The sequence below is a fragment of the Ixodes scapularis genome, unplaced genomic scaffold, assembly GCF_016920785.2.
Source record: "Ixodes scapularis isolate PalLabHiFi unplaced genomic scaffold, ASM1692078v2 PGA_scaffold13__105_contigs__length_92229423, whole genome shotgun sequence".
Lineage (NCBI taxonomy): Eukaryota > Metazoa > Arthropoda > Arachnida > Ixodida > Ixodidae > Ixodes > Ixodes scapularis.
The window spans coordinates 83,021,496-83,041,361 of NW_024609839.1; the positions used below are offsets into that span (position 1 = coordinate 83,021,496).

Below are 19,866 nucleotides of genomic sequence, written 5' to 3' on the forward strand. Positions count from 1 at the left end.
ATGGGGTCCTGTTCTTTGGGATGCCTATTTCGTTGTTGCTGCTGTAGTTGTTTCTTTCGCTTATTCATGGTAGCTATAGGATCGTATTCTTTACTCAAATTTTTTAACACAGTAGGGTATGAGTGATCTTGCTGAGATTGGACGGGTCTGTCGGAAAGGAGGGAACGACTGTACTCATTCGTGACTTTGTTGGCAATCTCATTTCCCTATAGTATCGTTGCACTCTTCTTCTTTCGTGTTGTTCTTGCCGCCTTTAGGGTTTTCCGTATTGTCGGGCTTACCGCATGGTGTACCTTACGTACTGTAATAACCTCTTGTGAATCAGTACAAATGGTTATGCTTTTCTTTTTTATTTCATTGCTGCTTCTGTGCTCTACCGCAGTCAATACTGCTTGCGCATCGGCTTTTTTCCGGGGTTCCTGCGGCTGTTGGGTGTGCCCATGCGCCTATGTTTAGGAGGTGAAAGGCTATCGGTCTGTTATTGTTGCTGACCACCGCTTCCGTATAGTAGTATATCGCAACCTCGGGGTCATTGCGAATCTTTCTTGTCTTTCTTTGGGTCGAGTTACTGTTTCGGTCTCATCCACCTCGTAGATGTAATAAATCACAATAATTTGGTCGTAAATACAAGGAAGAGTGTGAACCAGCCTTTATATGCCAACACTTACACGCGCACAAAATCACGCGGACGATCGGGCGTTTGGAATAGGGTATGTTTTGTTGACGCCTATGGGTTCCTTTCACTATAGCATATTCTACTACGCATGATGGTGGTTATGGAGAATTTGTTTTTGCCAAAATGAACGCTATCAAACTAAAAATAAACCTTCTAGAGACAGCAGATTTATCTCATGCCTCCTACCCCGATTATAATTAACTTATTTTTATATTATTTAGACGTAATTTTATTCAATACATTAACTCTTTTATTGATGAGCTAATTTCTCGGTTTTGATTTACAGCTAACGCAGGCCGCACAAGAATTTAATAGTATACAGGTATAAAGAAACGTTTCCAGTATCTATCACAGCAACACATTGACGAGCCAGATGATTTAAGGAGGAGGAAGCTCACTTAATTAACCAAAAGTTAGCCAATAGACACATTTCAATGTCGAACTGGGCAGCACTGGTAGCCCCTATTTTTCAATTTCTAGGCTAGGTGTCGCAAGCTACCACCCCTTAAAAAGGGTACAGCCGTTCGCATCCATCTATCCATTCATTGGGCGTAGCTTTCTGTGTGAAGCGTGTAATTGGATCCAGATCTCGCAGAGCGCTGACGTAGCACTCGTGTCTAGTACACTCGGATTCGTGTCCGATGCATCCTCAAAGTGTATGACCAGAAAAATATGGCGGCCTCGGAGCTGCTGTGGAGGGCGCGCGCTACCGAAGAGAGTTTTTTTTTTTAGACTACACAATGGACCTTTTCCGAGAAGCGTTCTGCGCACGCGCGAGCGCCCGTTGCCAAGCGGTGGAAGTCGGCACAAAAAATCGAGGAAATTCGGAATGAGGCTGTAGATCGGCGAGTAGAACACGTAATTGCAGCATATATATAATTGTGTTACACAAAAAAAAGAAAGTGGACGGAAAGAAAAACACGACGTTTGGGTGGACGCTACGGATTTCCCTCTTTAAAGTCGCGTTGGGCACGCGACGCAGCTCAGACAGCGAAGCAACTGGTAGCGTAGCTCCCAGTATCGATTGGTAGCGCAGGTATGTGGAAAAGGTCCATTCACGGTCCCCTCTCGGTCACCGAGTTGGTCTGCATACATAACATACTTTTTTTAAGGTTGTCACAGTCACACCGAGCTAGAACGTCATGGGCCGTGTTATATAATTTACTCGATCTTACTCCAGGGTAAGGGTTTTGTAGCTTGGCTTTCCAAAACCTACCCGCTTTCAGAGTTTTCCAAGCTGTGTTGTCACATGACGCGACCCGCCGGAGTAACTCGGATTCATTTGGGTAAGATTTTGAACACAGCCACAGTCACACCGAGCTAGAACACCAGTATTCCAGGTTAGCGGAAAACAAATGTCGCAAGGACAAGGACAGAGTAGAAGGCGGTAGACACACACAGCGCTGACTTACAACTGAGCTTTATTGGCACTGACAACATGTATAAATACACAATTTGCCCGGCCCAAAAGCCAAGAAAAGAAACAACACAAGAGGAGGACTACACGTGTTCCTAGAGTCATCTGCAGGCGCCGTTGTTCTCCGATCTGAGTAGAAAAATAGAAGTAGACCAACTAGCCCAATCGTCAACACTACTGAACAGTATTCCAAGCGCTGCGGGCGACGCAGCTGGAGTGAGGGTTTGTGGTGACTCGTGACATGGAAGCTTAGCAGGACGCCACAACGCAGCTGGACGGAGGAGCGAAATCAACTTGGCAGCTGGCCAAATCTGCGGCAGCCGCCAATTTATAAATACTTTGTAGAATTTTTTTTTCTTCTTTTTTTACGTTGGAGGTTGAGGCGACTACAGCAAGAAGGCGAGACAAGCTTAAAAAAATCAGATTAAAAACTTCGCCAACTCTTCGGAATGCATTGAAGCTTTGGCAGTCTGATGCTTGTGTTGCGAGGCAGCTAGCTACCTTATAAACAAAAATATATTTCGCCACCAAAAAACAAAAATATTTTTTACCATCGACTTTTATAAAAGATTTCGCCTAACTTCATTTCCTCTTTTAGTATGATGGAGATGGCGTGTAAGATAGAGCGAGAAAGCGAGAAAGAAACGTAGAAAAAGAGAAAAAGAAAAGGACGCGGATCAAACTTTGGGGAGAAAAAGGATATCGGGTTTCGGAGGATGCAACCCGAAGCTGTTTCAGCCCACCGAAATATGGTAGCCCAATCTTGTTGTTTTGTTTATTTTGTTATTTGGACAGGGACATTTTTAGAAACGACGCCGTCCAGCTCTGGGACTAATCCGACAAATAGGTTTTTTTCCGAGCCAACCGCCTGTCCGGCGGTCTGATCCCCATCTCGAAATGCACCGAAAGAACGCGATTTTGATGGCAGGAGGCTGGTGCAGCCACCTTAGCCGCTGCCGCAATTTTGCAATCCGGGATAGCGGTCGAGACAATACCACTAAGTCTCGGATCTCGGCCCCGTTTCAAACTTTATCTTCCGTATTCGTCGTTGACAATGTATCTCCCCTTTTCTTTTGCTTCGTGGCTTTACCGCCACGCGTATGTGTTTCCTCGAGTATGTGATGGTCTGGGGCTGTGCAGCCCAAATGTGCTCTACATATTTGCGTTATTGTTTTGGTTTTCTGTTCGTTGTGCGTGTGCGTGCCTGTGCGACCGTATTCTGCGTGTGCTCGAGTATGTGCGTGAATCATGCGTGTAGGTGTGTGTGCGTTTTTGTGGCCACATTTGTTCGTATGAGTGCGCATGAGTCTGGGAAACTCCACGCGTTTGTTCGTTCATCCGTGCGTGTAATGTGCACAAGTGTTCGTACGTGTGTTGTGCACCAAGGACGAACGCATCGCGTATACGCGCGGTACGCGTTGTTTGCTTGCATTTATTTGCATGTGTTTGTGCTTACTGACTTGTATTTCTGAGTCAACGCTCGCCGATTTTATGGCTTCGCAAATTAATTGTTTCTTCAGTACGATCTGTGCATTGCTTTCTTTAACTCTTATATATAAACATTTGATAATGCGATTTGAGCGAATGTGGTTTTATTTGTAAGTACCATTCAAGAATTAGTGGTATCGTCCACCACCGAAGCTTTCAGCTTGCTTCTATAAGATTGCGCTCTCGATAAATAAGAACAGTACATATTACGTTATAAAATGACGTCCGCATTCATAATTTCACAACTTATCTAGTAGCTACTGACTGCTGTGAGGGTCGAACAAAACGACTAAACAATTTATCAAAAAGCGATTAAGACAAAATATATTCGTATTAATTTCAAAAACCGTAGTACAAAAAGGTGTACGCGAGGAATGTTACTAATTTGTCCCTTCATGTGTTGAATTAAGATATATGTATTTATTTAGCACTATGTTATTTAATTAGCTTTTATTAGCACGATCAATCAATCAATCAATCAATTTTATTTACATCATCAGATAGTGATGCGGGCTGCAGAGGCAAAAAGTCAAAACAATTTTGACTTGACAAGGCCTCTGCAGCCTTTCAATTGGCATACGGTAACAAAAAACAGCAGCCAGGGAAAAACAAGCAACAGTGACAGGGGATAAAAAAAAAAAAAACGTTATTTAGTCAAGACGCACATGTTTGAAACGCTGAAAGCATCGCTTCTTTCTTCAACAACCATATCTTGTGAAAACGTCTTTGCATAAGTACTACGCAAAGATTATTTTTTTATGTCATAACTTGCATAAAACCGCATTCATGCAGTGAAATTTCCTTGGGCGTGTTCAGTAGCGGATCCCTCAGTTCCTAATGGCGCAATTCAAGTCGAAGTTCTCGGAGCGCCTACAGAAAGGCAAAAAAGCGCTGCACTTTAGCTGCGTCTACGCAGTTTCCGCTCTTCATCTGTGGCGGACGGTCTCCGAATAAAATGAAAGCAGACGACGCCGAGTACGCTCGCTTTTATTTGACGCCGGTATTGAAGAGATCTCGACAAGGTCGTTAGAGAAAAAACGAGTGACTTTTCATCCACAAAAAGCGTGCAAACCACAAACCCACGCAGCAGCCGACGCAGCTTTTTCCACCATTTTTACATTCTCTTTCAGCACCGGAACTTCGTCAGCGATCCGGAAATACGTCACACTGCGCTCCTTTCAGCCCTCGGGGAAATTCCGAGGGCTCGTTGCACGAGAGCGCGACGCCTTTACTCCGGAATAACGTGCACCGGAAGTGGCAGTGTGCAAGAAGTGGAAGGAGCGCGAGCTCCTTGACTACCGGAACCGCTTCTGCAATCGGTTCGGGGCCGACGCTACCATCCGGTTGAGCCAGTAAAACCGCCTCGGACATGGCGCTCATTATTTGCGCGAGCTCGCCTTGACCGGTTAAGCGAATCAGGCAGAAACAAAAGGCCCACAACGCACGCACTCCACGTAATTGATTTAACCGGATACGCTAACACGCACAAAAAAAAAAAAAAGAACGAGCACCATGACGATGCATTTTTCCCGCTGCTTCATCGGCTCCACTGGATCATCGCGTGCCGTCGTCCTTCACGAAGCCGTCGGCTTTCGCCTGCTTCTTTAGGAGCGAGCGACGATGACTTGCTACTTGGTAGTCCCGTGCGATTTGAACGAGACGGCTGCTATCGCATTAGTCATCGAGACTATCGCCAGACGGGCTCAGCTTCTCCCTTGCTGAGCCATTCACTCGCGGGTGAGAAAAGGGTCGTAGCTATACTTGGCTTCACCTTAAGTACAGACGGAGCCCCTGATGGAACCAATCAGGCAACGTAAAAAGGGCACCATCATGGTGTTCCTCATCTTTTTGTAGGTATTATATCACCCCTGAATCGATCATAAGCAGGAAAGAACGAGTGTTTTTTGGCGAGGCCTGATTTGTCCCATGAGCTCGTAGCATCGTCTGCGTCTGAACTGAAGCGGAAATCCAGCATGGTTGCGAATCGTTTCGCTTTCTTTCATCTGTTTTGGCGAATACTTTCCATGAGGAGCATAAGCTAACTGAACTTTCATCAGAGTGGTGTGACCAGTTCCGATTCTCCGAGATGGTAAGCTTTGGAGTCGGTGAGTCAGCGTTCGGCGCTGCCTCGGCGCTCTCATTCGTGCGTCTCCTCATTGTTCGAAAAGCGAGAATAGAATAAAATTGAATAGGATAGAAGAGAAATTGTTCGCGCGAAATAGTATATATATGCAAATGGTGCTGGCTTACAAAAGAGCAACCTCTTTAACGCTTATCATTCGGGCCAAAAATCCCCAGTCAATGGATTGAGAACGCTTAAACTGCGTCTCATCTTCGTCGGAAAAGAACAACTGCTCGTGCTCAGAACGTGCTTCACGCCCCAGTAGAAGAAATATGGCAGCCCGCGTAAGGCGATTATACGGACAATCTATAATGAATATTTGTATTTGTTCCAGCTTACCAGTAGAAAATCCGTTTTATCGGCCGAATCCTACGAGAAAATCAAAACAAAAAGCCGTCACAAGGAACCGTCACATGACCACGTCGTGTGACCTTGAGTCAGCTGACGTCATTATTTTCCTCGGAGGAATTGACGTCACGAGATTACGTCGTGTGACCGGGTCCCATTATGTCATGTAACCTTGGAGCACATTAAGCGCTCCAAGGTCTTTGTCAGCGTCAAAACCCTATTGAAAATTCCATCAAGGTACGTAATTTGGGACACTGACTGCCAGTCAGCAGCCTTGGTGGAACGTGATGGACCATCAGACGTCATTTGATGGTCCATCAGATGACGTCTGACTGCCACTGCCAAGGGATTTTCATCAACAAGGGCAACATTTATAAAAGAGTAAAGCTATACGCACCTATAAATATCGCCAAATGCCTCGATAAAACAATATCTTCGGGAAAAAGAAGAAAAAAAACCAGGACGACCGCGGATCGAACCCGCGACCACTTGCATATAAATCGGACACCCTAACCCCTACGCTACGCCCTTCCTTAAGAAACTCGATTTCACCATTCGTTTTATACGAGATGCTTCGGTTGCAATGCAGTTAAGACTTCTGCATGTTATGCAAAGCACTCGTACATCAATCGCCGTACTTCAGTTCTACTCACCCGCCATGTAGAGCACACTCGCGCCGTAGAACGATCCTTTTGTTCGCGCGTCACCGGCCCAGTAGACCTGGTACACCTTGTCGTCTTCAACTACACCGCTAAAGTCCCTTACATCGTCGGAACTCACAACAGGCTGGGTCTTGTCGAGTAGAAATTCTACTAAAAAATAAGACATTGTAGAGCCCAGGCAGGATGGACAGGTTGGAGCAAGCGGGCAAACAAAACGAGTCGAGAGCGATCGTTCATGAAAGCTCGGCGAAGCCTCTATGGGCGAAGCGAAGTAGCGAAGTCGGGGAAGTCGCGAAGTTGCGTTTTCGGCGTTTCGGCGGGCTTCTGATCAAGGTTTTCGGTCGGCTGCGTGTCATATCTCTAACATCAGCGGTTTTATGGGCTCACGTTCCGAAATCGTTTTCTTGTGCATAGAATATTTTTCGTATTCATAGATTTGACGAAATAGTGGTGTCCGAACGAACTTTACGTCCTTTGACCGTACGTCTCTCTGCACGTCAAAGCTTTTTGACGTACAGTCAGAGCCAATCGATGTACAATCAGAATCACCACCAAGACATCTTGATGGCATTTCGCGGCGGCCGACTGCCACCAGGAAACCATCAGAAAGCCGACAAGTGGAGTCTGACTGGAGTTTCACTGTCGGTCAGAGTAACTTGTTGGCCAATCAGACATGTTTGACGTACAGTCAGGCACAGTCAGTGGTCCACTAGAAAACATTGACTGCCAAACAGGGTTACATTCATGGATTTTTCCTTCGGGAAGGCTCGTGTAAAAAACATTTCCTTAAAGAGCCATTGAAAAGAAAAGAAAAAAACTTTTGTTTTAACAGATTGGCTGGGACACGCTTGTCGAAAAAATAATTTTACACAAAAAAAGAAAAAAAATGTTTTTAGAGCAATATTGACGGCGCGATACGCGATTTAGTCGGTGGTGACCTCCTTTCCACTTGTTCTCTCTCTCGGCACTTCGGGCGCGTGGAAGAAAGGTGTATCGGCTTCGCCTTCAAGTTGAGGTCGAAAGAGCCAATGACCATCTCGTTTGAGGTCGAAGGAGCGAATGACCATTCCGTGACGTCATAGAGTTTGCTCGCAGAATTTCAAATAAATCTCTCCCCATCAATATTGGTCAACATTTTTATTTGTTCCGTAAATTTTTTTTTGACGATACGTGTGTCCATTTTACACTGTTTAAAACAAATATTTTTTTTTCTTTCCAGGGGCCTTTTATGTCGCAGTCAAGCTGCTAGTTCATCACGTGAAAGATCGTCTGTCTCAGGCGTTGCTTGGGCTCTGTCAAAGTTGTCAGAAAAAACTCTGCAGGCACGTTACAAGCTTCTACGTGCTTTGAACATTTTTAAGGCCGCCGAGAATTCTGTCATAATGTTTGGAAGCAGACCCTGTGTCTTTTGTATTATGTGTGCGCAGTTTGACTGCAACTTTAGCGGTGTTAGTGAGTTTTTGCTTAGGTGCTAGCAGCAGCAGGCCGCGTATATGATGTTTCAAAGCCCTTTCCGAAGTACCCGAACTACACATTTTGGCGCTCGTGCTCATTAGAAAGTCCAGCTCATTAGTACAAGTTCGCTTTCAACTGGGCTGTTTCAGATAGGCATCGCGTGTCAATGTCGGCTTCGTCTCATTTTATTTGAATTCGTCGCTTTTCCTCAGCTCGTTTAGCAAGCGTTTGCGTCGGATGTAAAGTGTGCGTTATTCGAAACTATGAAACCCCTTAATTATCATGCTCGCAAAACACTCTAAGAACGAGATAAACAAAAAAGGGGGCGACGAAGAAGAGGTCTCACGATGTTACGTTATTTTATTAAGTATCTACACTACTTTACACAACCCGAACAAACCATTGCCTGTTTTTTTGTTTTTTTTTTCCGTTTGTTTAGTATAACGGGTTGTCTCGAAAATTAGTATAGTATCAGAAAGTGCTCAGTTGGTGTATTAACCTAAGTGATACTTTTTCATGCCCGCCACTACTCTTTCTGACTAAAGTGGGAAAAGCGTGTTTACAGTAACTTTGTTGCGCGGTGTTTACACTTCAACTTGCTCAAAAACATTGATGCGCTTGAGAACGACGGTTCTTGCAGTTTTGCTTATCGAAACGTGTACCGAGAAAGGCCCCCAACAGCGACAAATGAGACGAAGCACACGATGAACAAGGAGCACGCACGGGGGCATATTGTGTGTGCACCTTATCCACTCTGTCCTATGTCTATTTCGTGCTATTTTCTCCCCTTGTTTTAAAACCTGTTCCACCGAGCTGCATCTAAACACTGCTAAACTTTAGCCCGAAAAATTTTGGCGTAGTTAACATTCTCGGACGTGACGAAACCGGGTGGGTGCCGTAACTCAAATGTGATTATTTCCCGCCCGGTCTGACGCCCTAAGTGACGAACGTATTGCCTGTTACATACCTAAGCTATAATTCTTTACTTTTACTCGAAATCAGGGGAACTCATTTTTGGAGTCAGTACCGCGATACCGGTTCATTTGTGTTTGAAACTGACCACTTAATTATCTCAGCCTATAAAAACTTAAACGAAACAAAAGAGAAATGCAATAATCTTGAAACGTAATAAAGGTACGCATAATTGGAATGGATCGCCGTCTTTGAAAGGTGACGTTCATGAAGATTGACGAGCTTGAGAGGGTTTAACACTGCTAGGGGTAGTTGGCATTGTTTCTCCTGCAAAACATGATCAGCCGAGTTGAGGGAAGAATGCTACTGGATAAACTAGGGTTAAAAATGGTGAGCTTGCTCGAAGTCATAGAAAGTTAAAATTGCGTTGTTACGTAAATTAAAAAAAAAAACACAAAAAACTAAAAGCTTTATTTTATCTTGCGCAAAATTAAAATGACAGAATCGAATGCATGAATACATCTAGGATTTATTTTGAAATCTTGGGAATCGGGGGATTAGTGCAACCTGCTACCCGTTCGCTTAATACAGGAGGATTATGGGATTAATGCTTATTGTTCACCATACCGGTATGAGGTATGGTGGCGAAACCAGGTAACGCCTTAGCTACATTTCTTGAAAGATAACTGGGGCGTTACTTTGTTAAGTAAAAAACAACTGCGTACAAGCAGCGCATTACTTCTAAGACATCACGTACAAGTATGGGTAACCAAACGTAAAGAATCGAGCGGGTATGAACCAGCAGAGAGAGGGAGACAGAGGATGACCGTAAGGCAGAGAGGTTAGCCTGAGTGCATGGCTCTAGCAGACTACTGTACACTGGGGCAAGGGAATTGGGAGCAAAAATAAGCAAGATTAAATTAGACGAGGAAGGGTGTGAACGACGATGAGGCAATCAGAGTGGCATTATCTCACACGTTAGAGGGTCAGTGCCAGCCCTGTATCTCGGAAAATGTGTAATCAATGCGGCTATTGCTTTTACGGACCGTTAAAGTGAGTCCTTGCCGCCAAGCAATTTTGTATCCGTAAATTGGCTTTCATCCGGGCTTGACAGTTTTCTCTCAAGCGCCCGACTCTTGGTGGTGTGAAGAGAGCATACAGTCAGGAGGTGTTCTATGGTTTCCGGTGTCGCACTCTGGTGGTTTTCTTAATTCAAGGAAAACTTTTTCTCGTGAAAGCCATTTCAAGACGTAATTTCTGGATTGGGATTGCTGTTCGACGAGAGAGACAGGCAACACAATAAAATACAATACAATTTATTTTCTTTTTTGGAAGAGATGACGACGAAAGAGATGAAAGAGACCAACGACACTACAAACGAGACCAACAAGCCATAGCCGGAAAATCAAGCTGGCGGAAACATCATCGACGAATCAAAGAAAGCATGGCCAACATAAAAAAAAGAAAACTAATAGACGTCGAGGAAGAAGTGAGCAGTCATCAGTATCCCGTCTGTCATGTTCTACAGTCATGCCTAGTATAGGAACCATCATGCTAGCCCTAACATCAGCTGTCCGCAATATCCTATAACGTCCTTCCTCAATCAATGCCACTACTCCCATTGAAATAATCGAGACATTTTCTCCACTACTTCAGGAACGTCTGGTTTGAGGGTACCATTTAATGTATACAGTTCTTCTTGCTGTACCTTTCTTATATCGCAATTAACAAAATTGTTTGAGACGCCACTATTTTATGACGTAATGCACCAGGCCTACAAAATCATCTTTCAAATTTCCGCCAATTCACGCGAAAGAGTTTTTTTTCCCGTTATTGTCATTTGCAAGTCTACCTGTTCATTGAATTCACTTCTCACTACAAAAAGTCTTAATCTGAAAGAAACTCTTCGTCCAACCGTGTTATGGTTGCTATCCGAAAATAGATCAGATATATTTCGCGCCAAATATTTCCACATCAATTTAATGAATACATTTGAGTTATAATCAAAGAGAACAAATATCAGTTTTTTTCTCGTTGTGGCATGTATACTACCGAAAACAACTTTAGATAAAAAAACGATTGGAACAAATTGTTAAATGTTGTTTACCGCCATATGCAATAACCGGTGATTTTAATGCCCATCACCCTAGTTGGGGAAGTTTTAGCACAATTTGTCGAGGAAGACTTTTAGCAGACCTTGCATAAAAGCCCAACATACAAATGTGGAGCCAGATACATGAGTCGTTTGGATATGAACTTCGTCTCATTGTTCTTCTTTTACCAAATTAATTGGTATTCGGACGTGGAAACACCAGGAGGTGAACACACTAACATATGTTGAGATTAATTTGTTCTCTACAACTTCGAGGAGTCACGCGGTCAAATGTACAAACCCAAAGACATTTGAAAGCTGGATTGAAAATGCACCAAAAACTACAAATGACATGGCCGCTTTATTCTAATTCTCTCTCTGATTGTCAACGGGGCTGAACCAATATGTTCAACATTCCTCACTACTGTGCTACAAACGAATTTGAGCATGAACGATTGCGAGCTGTTGGGCGACAGGCGGAGCGCCGTTACCGGAGAACTAAGGATGTTAGGGACCTACGCAATGCACGTAAAGCTCAATGGCTCATTCGACGACATTTTATGAAGCTTGAAAGGAAACGCTGGAGATCATTGACATCCTCATTAGATCCTAGAAAACCATTATGCATGATTTTGAGCATCTTTAGGGTGCTTAAAACTCTTCCTCAGCAGCGCATTCCGTTCAGACCACTTAGCTTATCACTGCAGTGCGATGAGATATCTGTGGCAGATTGCCTTTGCAACTTAGTAGCGAACGCTACTGTTACGCAAGCCATAATTTCAATTGAACAAAACAATTATGCTTCTTTGAGTGCTGATTACTGCTTTGATATGTCTCTATCTAACAATGTTTGAATGCCCCCCCCCCCCCCACCTAACCCCTTGTGTAATGCCCGTCAGGGCCTTTAAGCATTATTGAATGATGTTTACGATGATGACAATCTCTGCAAACAACCGCATGGATTTGCCACTTACTCCGTATGAACTTGATGCAGCATTGGCCTTACCCCTTAACCAATACATTTTCTCCAGGACCGGATGGGGTCACTACTTGACTCTAGTACACCTTGGCACCAAGGCTCGGACGAGACTGCTCTTGTTTTACAACTACACCTAGAAAACTAGGTGAGACTCTTCCTCGTTAAAAAACAAGTAGTATTATTCGCCCGATAAAACCAGGAAAGTGAAACTTGAGCTTACCATCATACAGACCAAATGCCTTTGCTAGCTTCATCGGTATAGTGATGGAGCGCATAATCCTTGTCCGTATGGAGTGGTACCTCGAAAGACGGGAATGTTATCACAACGGCACGCACAAGACGGAATCTACGGCTCCAGCGCTTATTGATGTTCATTGATCTCGGCGCGACACCGAGTGCAGGATGCGATACTCACGTCTCATCCTTTTCCAGGTGGTCGGCGTTTTCATCACTACCTTCGTGTCGGGGTCTTCGTTCACTGTCCCGGATCAACTCCTTCGAAACGACAACGACTTTTCGGCGTGCCCTGTGCGGCTCTGTGGACTGTACTGGCGCCGAACGGTGTTTTCATCGACATCAACAAAATGGCCATCTATCAGTTGGCAACGCCGTTCTTCATTCTGCGACAGGATCTCGGACGCCCACCACTTGGGGCGACACCGACTACAGAATACGGCACTCAAGTTTCATCGTTTCCCAGGTATGTCCTTCCTGGCCCTGTTCTTACCGTGACAATACTCTTTTTGTTTTCGCGGTGTCGTGCCCTTCATACGTGCCTGACCGCGTGGTATTTTTAAAACCTCTGATATCTGCATATCTAAAGAAACTGATGTTGTCATCGCGGGATGTAGAAACAAACCCGGGACTTGATGAAATTGATGTCCCCGCTGAATCCGTTGCTATAAATCAACTGATGCAGGTTTTGAATATCCTGTCAGAGGGTCAACAACAATTTCTAAACGAAATCGGGCAGTTACAAGAGAGGCACAACCAGACCCACGTTGCTCTTGAATCATTGAAATCTGAGATCGCTGATATAAAGGGAGAATTCGCTGGCCTCGTTAAGATGAAAATTCATGTTGTTATAATATCGGACACAATCCTTTTTAACGCAGCATCACTGCAGCGTCTTGCTGAAAAATGTGACACTCTAGAAAATCAGTCGTGAAGAATTAATATATTGATCTACGACATTCCAGACAATCCTAAAAAAAACATGACGGGAATACAAATAAAGTAATAGGTTTCTTTCACAGCAAGCTTGGTGTTTCCAAAATGCCACCCGGCATAGAGCGCGCGCACAGGCCTGGAATGCACCGTGGCGAAAGAGCTCCTGCGAGACCTACCATTGTCAGGTTTAACTCCTTTAAAAGTAAATAATTCCTACTATCAAAGGGACCGGCTTTAAAGCGAACTACCTTCCGAATTGGCAAGGACTTCTCTGCGAGCGTGTGTACGCACGGCAATTAAGACGGGCACTGTTGGTATTTGCAGAGGGCCAGAATCGCGGTTTTCGGTTACGGTAGGATAAGCTTTTCATCGGAAGTAATCGGTATGTTTACGACAAACACACAAGCCCCGTGAAAGTTGTTTTAGCGTAGCAACCACGGCCCCCCTAAAAAACGCACTATCACGCGAAATTGAACGATTCGTACTTGATTAAGCGTAGATACAGAGCGGGACATAGAGGAAGGGTAGTGTTTGTGTTGGTTAAAAACACACTAAACGTTTTTAAAACCGAAGTACTTCTAGGTTGTGAAGCACTAGGGGTTATAATAACGACGCTCTCTGCCTAAATAATAGTCATTGCTTAAGGTGAGGTGGCATAAGCCACCTCAGCTTCTTGGCTTATCCGTTTTTCAGAAATGCCTCCAATCACTTGTGTAGCTGTATCCTAAAGATGTATTCATATTGACCGGTGACTTTTTTGATCCCCAAAATGTGTAGCCCGTTGTACTTGCTCGTGTGTAGTTTCAGTTGTCGCATTGTCTTCCCGCTCAGGCGCGTTATTTTATTGACATGTGCGACGCGTACTCACTCCTCCAAATAATTAAAGAAACAACTTACAGATCTGCAACACTTGATTTCTTTCTTACTACAAACCCCATGTGTGTCTCCGCTGTTGAACTTCTAGAGCCACGCAGTGACCATTTGTCTACGAAAGTTCAATTAAACATATAGACTTCAGAGCCCTGTAATTAAGACAGTGTTCAGCTATCCGTGCGCTGCCCAACAAGCCATACTTCTTTACCTATCAAGTGTCATGCTGACCTTTTTTAAAGGCTTTGAAAATAGAACTGTGGACAAAACTTAAAATTTTATTAAGGCTGCGTTAATCGATGCATTGCATACATTAATTCCTAGAGTTCATATAATGTCAAGTACTAAGTGCCCTTGGTTTATTTCCCGTCTCAAACAGCTCCTGAGTAAAAAGCAAAGGCTTTACAATCGCGCAAGAATTAATAATGCTCCATCTGCCTAATCAAACTATCGGGAATGCGCTTCGACGTGTAAGTACGAAATTAAGAAGTCCAAGCGCAAGTTTTTTTTAATATAGATCTGTTTAACCTACTGAAAAGAAATTCCAAGAAATTATGGTCGGCTACAAAACCTAACATAAACATAAAATATCACCCCACATTGCCGACCCTGATGGAATTGAACTCTCTGAAAGTGGTGGCTGCAAAGTACCTAATTATTTTTGCGATGCATTTATTTAGAAATATTTTTCCTTGCCAGCTCACTTGCCTCACAATACTACCACTGTAAATATAAACCGTACTTCAATTGCGCCAGTTGGAATTGAGAAACATTGATAATCGCCCTAACAACTCTGCTCCAGGTAGAAGCAAGACATCAACAAAACTACTCAAATTTCCCAAAACTGTCACTAGCATACTTTTTGTAGGTTACTTAAACCGCCTATTGACACTGGTGACGAATCCTTAGATTGGAAACACGCAAGAGTTGCTCCGATACACAAGTGTGGCGACAAAAAATGTCTCATTAATGACAGGCCCCTTTCCCTGACCAGTGTTGCAAACAATTTGATGGCGGAAGTTGTTTAATCTAAAATTGTAAACTATATGGTTTATAACGGCTCACTTTTTGAAAACCAGCACGGTTTCCGTCGGTCTCTACATTGTGATACTCGGTGTTTTGAGTTTGCTACCGACATCCACTAAAACATTCATCTTCGTACAGAAACGCATGCCATCTTCATTGATTTTTAGAAGGTGTTTCATATGGTTTCTTACCAACGATTAATACTAAAGCTACGCTCCCTCCAAATCAACAAAACCCTAGTCAGTTGAATAGGTAATTTTTTTAAATAGAACAGAATACGCCACTTTAAACTATAGCTGATCGTCCTGAATAGCAGGGAAATCAGGAGTACCACAGGGAACCGTGTTGGGTCCTTTTTTATTTCTCATTTATGTTAATGATCCCTCGGCCCTCATCAAGCTAACATTTCGGCTGTATGCTGACGATTGTGTCTCGGACAAAAAGGTGACAAATCACTCAGTGTGAAAAACTCCAAGCAAAACTAATCCATATTGAATCCTTACTTGAAAGGTGTCAAATGCAAATCAAAGTAAGAAAAACCAAACATATGTGATTTACCAGAAAAAAAACACAATAGGCTTCTGCTATCACCTTCCCGGTAAAATCACAGTCAAAGTACCCACTTACAAGTATCTTTGGCTCCATCTAACAAGGAATCTCTCATGGGAATGCAACACAATTTACATTATCAGCAAGGCTAACCAGACACTCGATCTTCTGCGACGTAACCCTTTTCTGGCTTCGAATGAACCCCTGGCATACACCTCACTTGTTCGACTCCAGCTAGGGTACGCCTCATCCTCTTGGAATCCCCGTCAGATATTCTTAGAAGAGATGGTAGATGCTGTTCAAAACCGTGCCATACGAAATATTCGCCGGAACGATAACTCTACAACTAGTATCAGTGCACTTACAACTCAACTTGGCCTCCCCTTCTAAAAACACGCAGAACCGTATCCGCCCTAACCATACTACAGGAGCTTTACTACCACTTCTTTTTCTCGAAAAACTTCTGCTGCACTCCCGCATCGCACATCTCAGGTCGCCTAGATAATTTTTGCAAACTGCTTTCACTTATGCCTAAGACGAATACCTTTAAATTTCCGTTCTTCCAGCTTGCTATGAACGATTGAAACAAACTACCCGATTCAATGATAATATCTTATGTTTCAAAGCTTCGGAAAGTGCTTGCCACCTTGTACGGTTTTAGCCCATATTTTTATTGTTATTTTTTTGTATTGTCTTGCTTCTATTTGCCCAACGTGCCCTACCTATAAAAGCGTTATATGCCCCCCTTATGTAAAGCTCCACGTGGGTACATTCTGTAGAAGCGGATTGAGCAGCTTGAAGGTTTTAGAGACGTGTTAATACCTGCACTCCTAAATATTAAAGCAAAAAATTGAATGCTTCAGGGAGAGACAATTATAGGTGTCTCATCCAAACGAACACGTAGAATAGCCTAAGTCATTCTCAAAGTGAATTTACTTCAGGAGTTCAAAACCAACATCGGGAGCTCACGTAACTGCGCCCGGCACAATGTTTTGACGGCACTCGCACACAAATTGAGATCGTCAAAAATCCTCGATTAAAACGGCGACCGCAAAAGCTTTTCCCGCAACTGCAAAAGCGGGTCGGCGCACTTGAGACGTCGCCCAACGCGATCTGTCTCTTTTCCCTTCCGCCGTTGGAAATGAGTTGATTCGTTTTTCCGAGTACTTAGGTCTGCTTCAAACTTCCCCCGGAGGTTTGAAAACTCGTACCCCAGATTATTTACAATAGCCAAATACCATCTTTGCTGATCCCCATATTAATGACGCGTGTTCGTTCTTCGAAAACATATTATTTTAACCTTGTGGGTTCGATATCAAAGGTAGAAAAACGCCTGCTGGTGGCGAAACAACTTAAGCACCTACTCGCCGTTCTCTTGTATTTAACTGTGACTTTTTGTTGTGCTTTGGCTGCGAGCGCGCCCAGTCCAACTTCCGCTAAACTGCATAGAAAACGTTAAAAAAATGGTTATACACGAGATACAGGTACAGTGCTAATCACACTTGTCTATAACGCGCGAGCGAGCGGCTTTCTCCGGGGAGCGCTAGACTGGTGGCATTCGCGGAAGCTAAGCAAGTCACGTGGCGCAACGTGGAATGGCCCGCTCGAGGGGTGTCCTGCCCACTCTGTCAGCTTGATAAGCGATAAAAGTAAAGTGCTTTGTGATATATTTTTGTTTTTTGATGACGACATTGGTGATACGCCTTCAATCTTTAGTGTGTTTACTGTTCGAGCAATGATGTTTGTAAAGAGCGTGCGAGCAGCCCTCCGCATTCGCCGCCCGCTAATAGAGAGGGCAGGACACCCCTCGAGCGGGCCGTTCCATGTTGCGCCACGTGACTTGCTTAGTTTCCGCGAATGCCACCAGTCTAGCGCTCCCCGGAGAAAGCCGCACGCTCGCGTGTTATAGACAAGTGTGATTAGCACTGTACAACCTCCAGATTGCTTAACTATATCTCGCGCGAACACTGACCGGTTGGTAGATCAGCGCCTTATCGCGGTGGGAAACAGCAGGTCAGCGAGACTACGTGTGTGTGGAAGCAGCTACACTCCTAGCCTCGCTGACTTGCTCTTTCACGCCGTGATAAGGCGCTCATTTACTAACCGGTCGGTGTTCACGCGATATCGTTAAAATAATCTGGAGGTTATGCATATTGTAGCTGAATTTCTACATTATCACCGCACATATAAAGACAATTATTATGACGATGCGCAAGTTTTTGGTTTCACTCTTGAAAGAAAGCCTGTATTCTCAGCAATTTCATCACAAGTTGAACAGGACTCGACTCATCGCCATCACCAATGACGTTCTGCGAGAAGCTTGATGTCATCTACAAGCATTACAAGTCAATGGCGAGTGACGGCCTCCTTAACCCATGATGCAAGTTTTAAAAACCTCTAGCACGGCAAGCTTCCTCGAGGATGGCATACCAAGGCTCGTGCTACGTCATAATCAATTTCTTAGATTGTTCTATGATTATGTGTAGATATAGGTAGAGTATGCATCTACATTCTGCGCTCATTTATAATTACCTATTCACTCTTCAACGAGGCATGTAGTTGGGGTAGTTGGTGTATACTTGTTTGGTGGAAACAGCGCTAAAAGACCTAGGACCAGGGCAAGGAAACACAGACAGGGGGCTGACTTACAACTTGAAGTTTATTTCTGCGCGAAAACAGAAATAAACACACAAAGGGGAAAGGAAGAGAAAGAAAAAAGCAAACCAATAACATCTGGCATCAGCCACGCTTGCATACTGTCACACGAACCTGCCACACTTTTTAATGAAATCTACTTTCTCTCCAACAAGGGCAACAAAAGGAGCGCTCGCACACAAGTCCGATCCATCAGTCGCATTGCAGTATACTTCCTCTATATGTTTCGCAATCTTTGTTTTTTGTCGAGACAAAATCTCAAGGTCATGGAAAGACGGCGGGCAGCCACTCCTATTATAATTGACTGCTAGGTTCCCTGAGGGCGAAGACGCAAAGAAATGCTATGTTTTTTGTTCTTATATTTACACATCTGCCCATCTGACCAATAAACACTCCGCCACATGTCCGAGGAAGTTTGTACACAACCCGCGCTCAAGATTCTGTCTCAACACAGAAACAAGACTGCGAGAGAGATAGACGAAGCATATTTTATATCGACTCATGGATCGGACTCGCGCGTGAGTGCTCCTTCTGTCGCCCTTGTAGGTGACGAAGTAGATTTCATTAAAATGTATGACCGGTTCGTGTGACTTCATACAGGCGGGGTGATGCCGGATGCTATCGGTTTGCTTATTTTATTCTCTTCCCTTCAACCTTTCCGTGTTCATTTCTGTTATTGCGCAGCAACGAACTTTCAGTTGTAAGCCAGCGCCCTGGCTGTGTGTTTTCTCGTTCTGGTCCTACGTCTTGTACCGTTGTTCCCACCAAACAAGTTATTCACAAAGCGCGAAGTAAGAGTGCGTGAGTGAGGAAATCAGTGTCAGCATGACTGAATATAAGAGGCCCGCTACTATGAAAATATTATGGTAAGAAAGTTGGATAACATTCCAGTATGAGAGAGACAAAAAGAGAAAGCGAAAGAGAGAGAGGAAGAAAAAATGAAGTAAAGCGATAAAGCTAGCAGCCTTCTAAGAGCACCATTTTTATTTTAAATATCCCACCCCTTTTTTTAACGTGTTTTGTTTTGCCATATTTCTATCTCAAAAAAGGTGCCTAATTCATTCTACAGAAACATGCACAATCACAGGGTAACTTCATACTGATTTTTTTTAAAGCTAATGTGTGTGTGTTATTTTTCTTTAATGCTCTCAAGTCAAGTGATCTAAAACTTCGATGACATTTTACTTACAAATTGAAAGTCTGTGATATTGGATGGTAAGACAGATTGTGCGCCATGAAATAAATAAAGAATTAATATAATGCATTCATTGGTTTATTGTTCTACTTTTTGTGCTTATTAAGAGTTAATTTTTAATATTGGGACACCAAAAGCTCGTGAGAGACTATGCGAAAGAAACCCAGAAAGTACAAAATTTGGCCACGTTTAGCCGACATTCATTTCAATGTTAGGCAACGTCCTCTTACCCGACTGGACATATGCTGCC

The 19,866-nt window shown here is 43.7% G+C and overlaps 1 pseudogene; it reads left to right on the plus strand.

The window, feature by feature from the left end:
* The first annotated feature begins 12,415 nt into the window (after window positions 1–12,415).
* LOC115309517 overlaps window positions 12,416–19,866 on the plus strand; it is a 162,816-nt pseudogene continuing 155,365 nt past the window's right edge.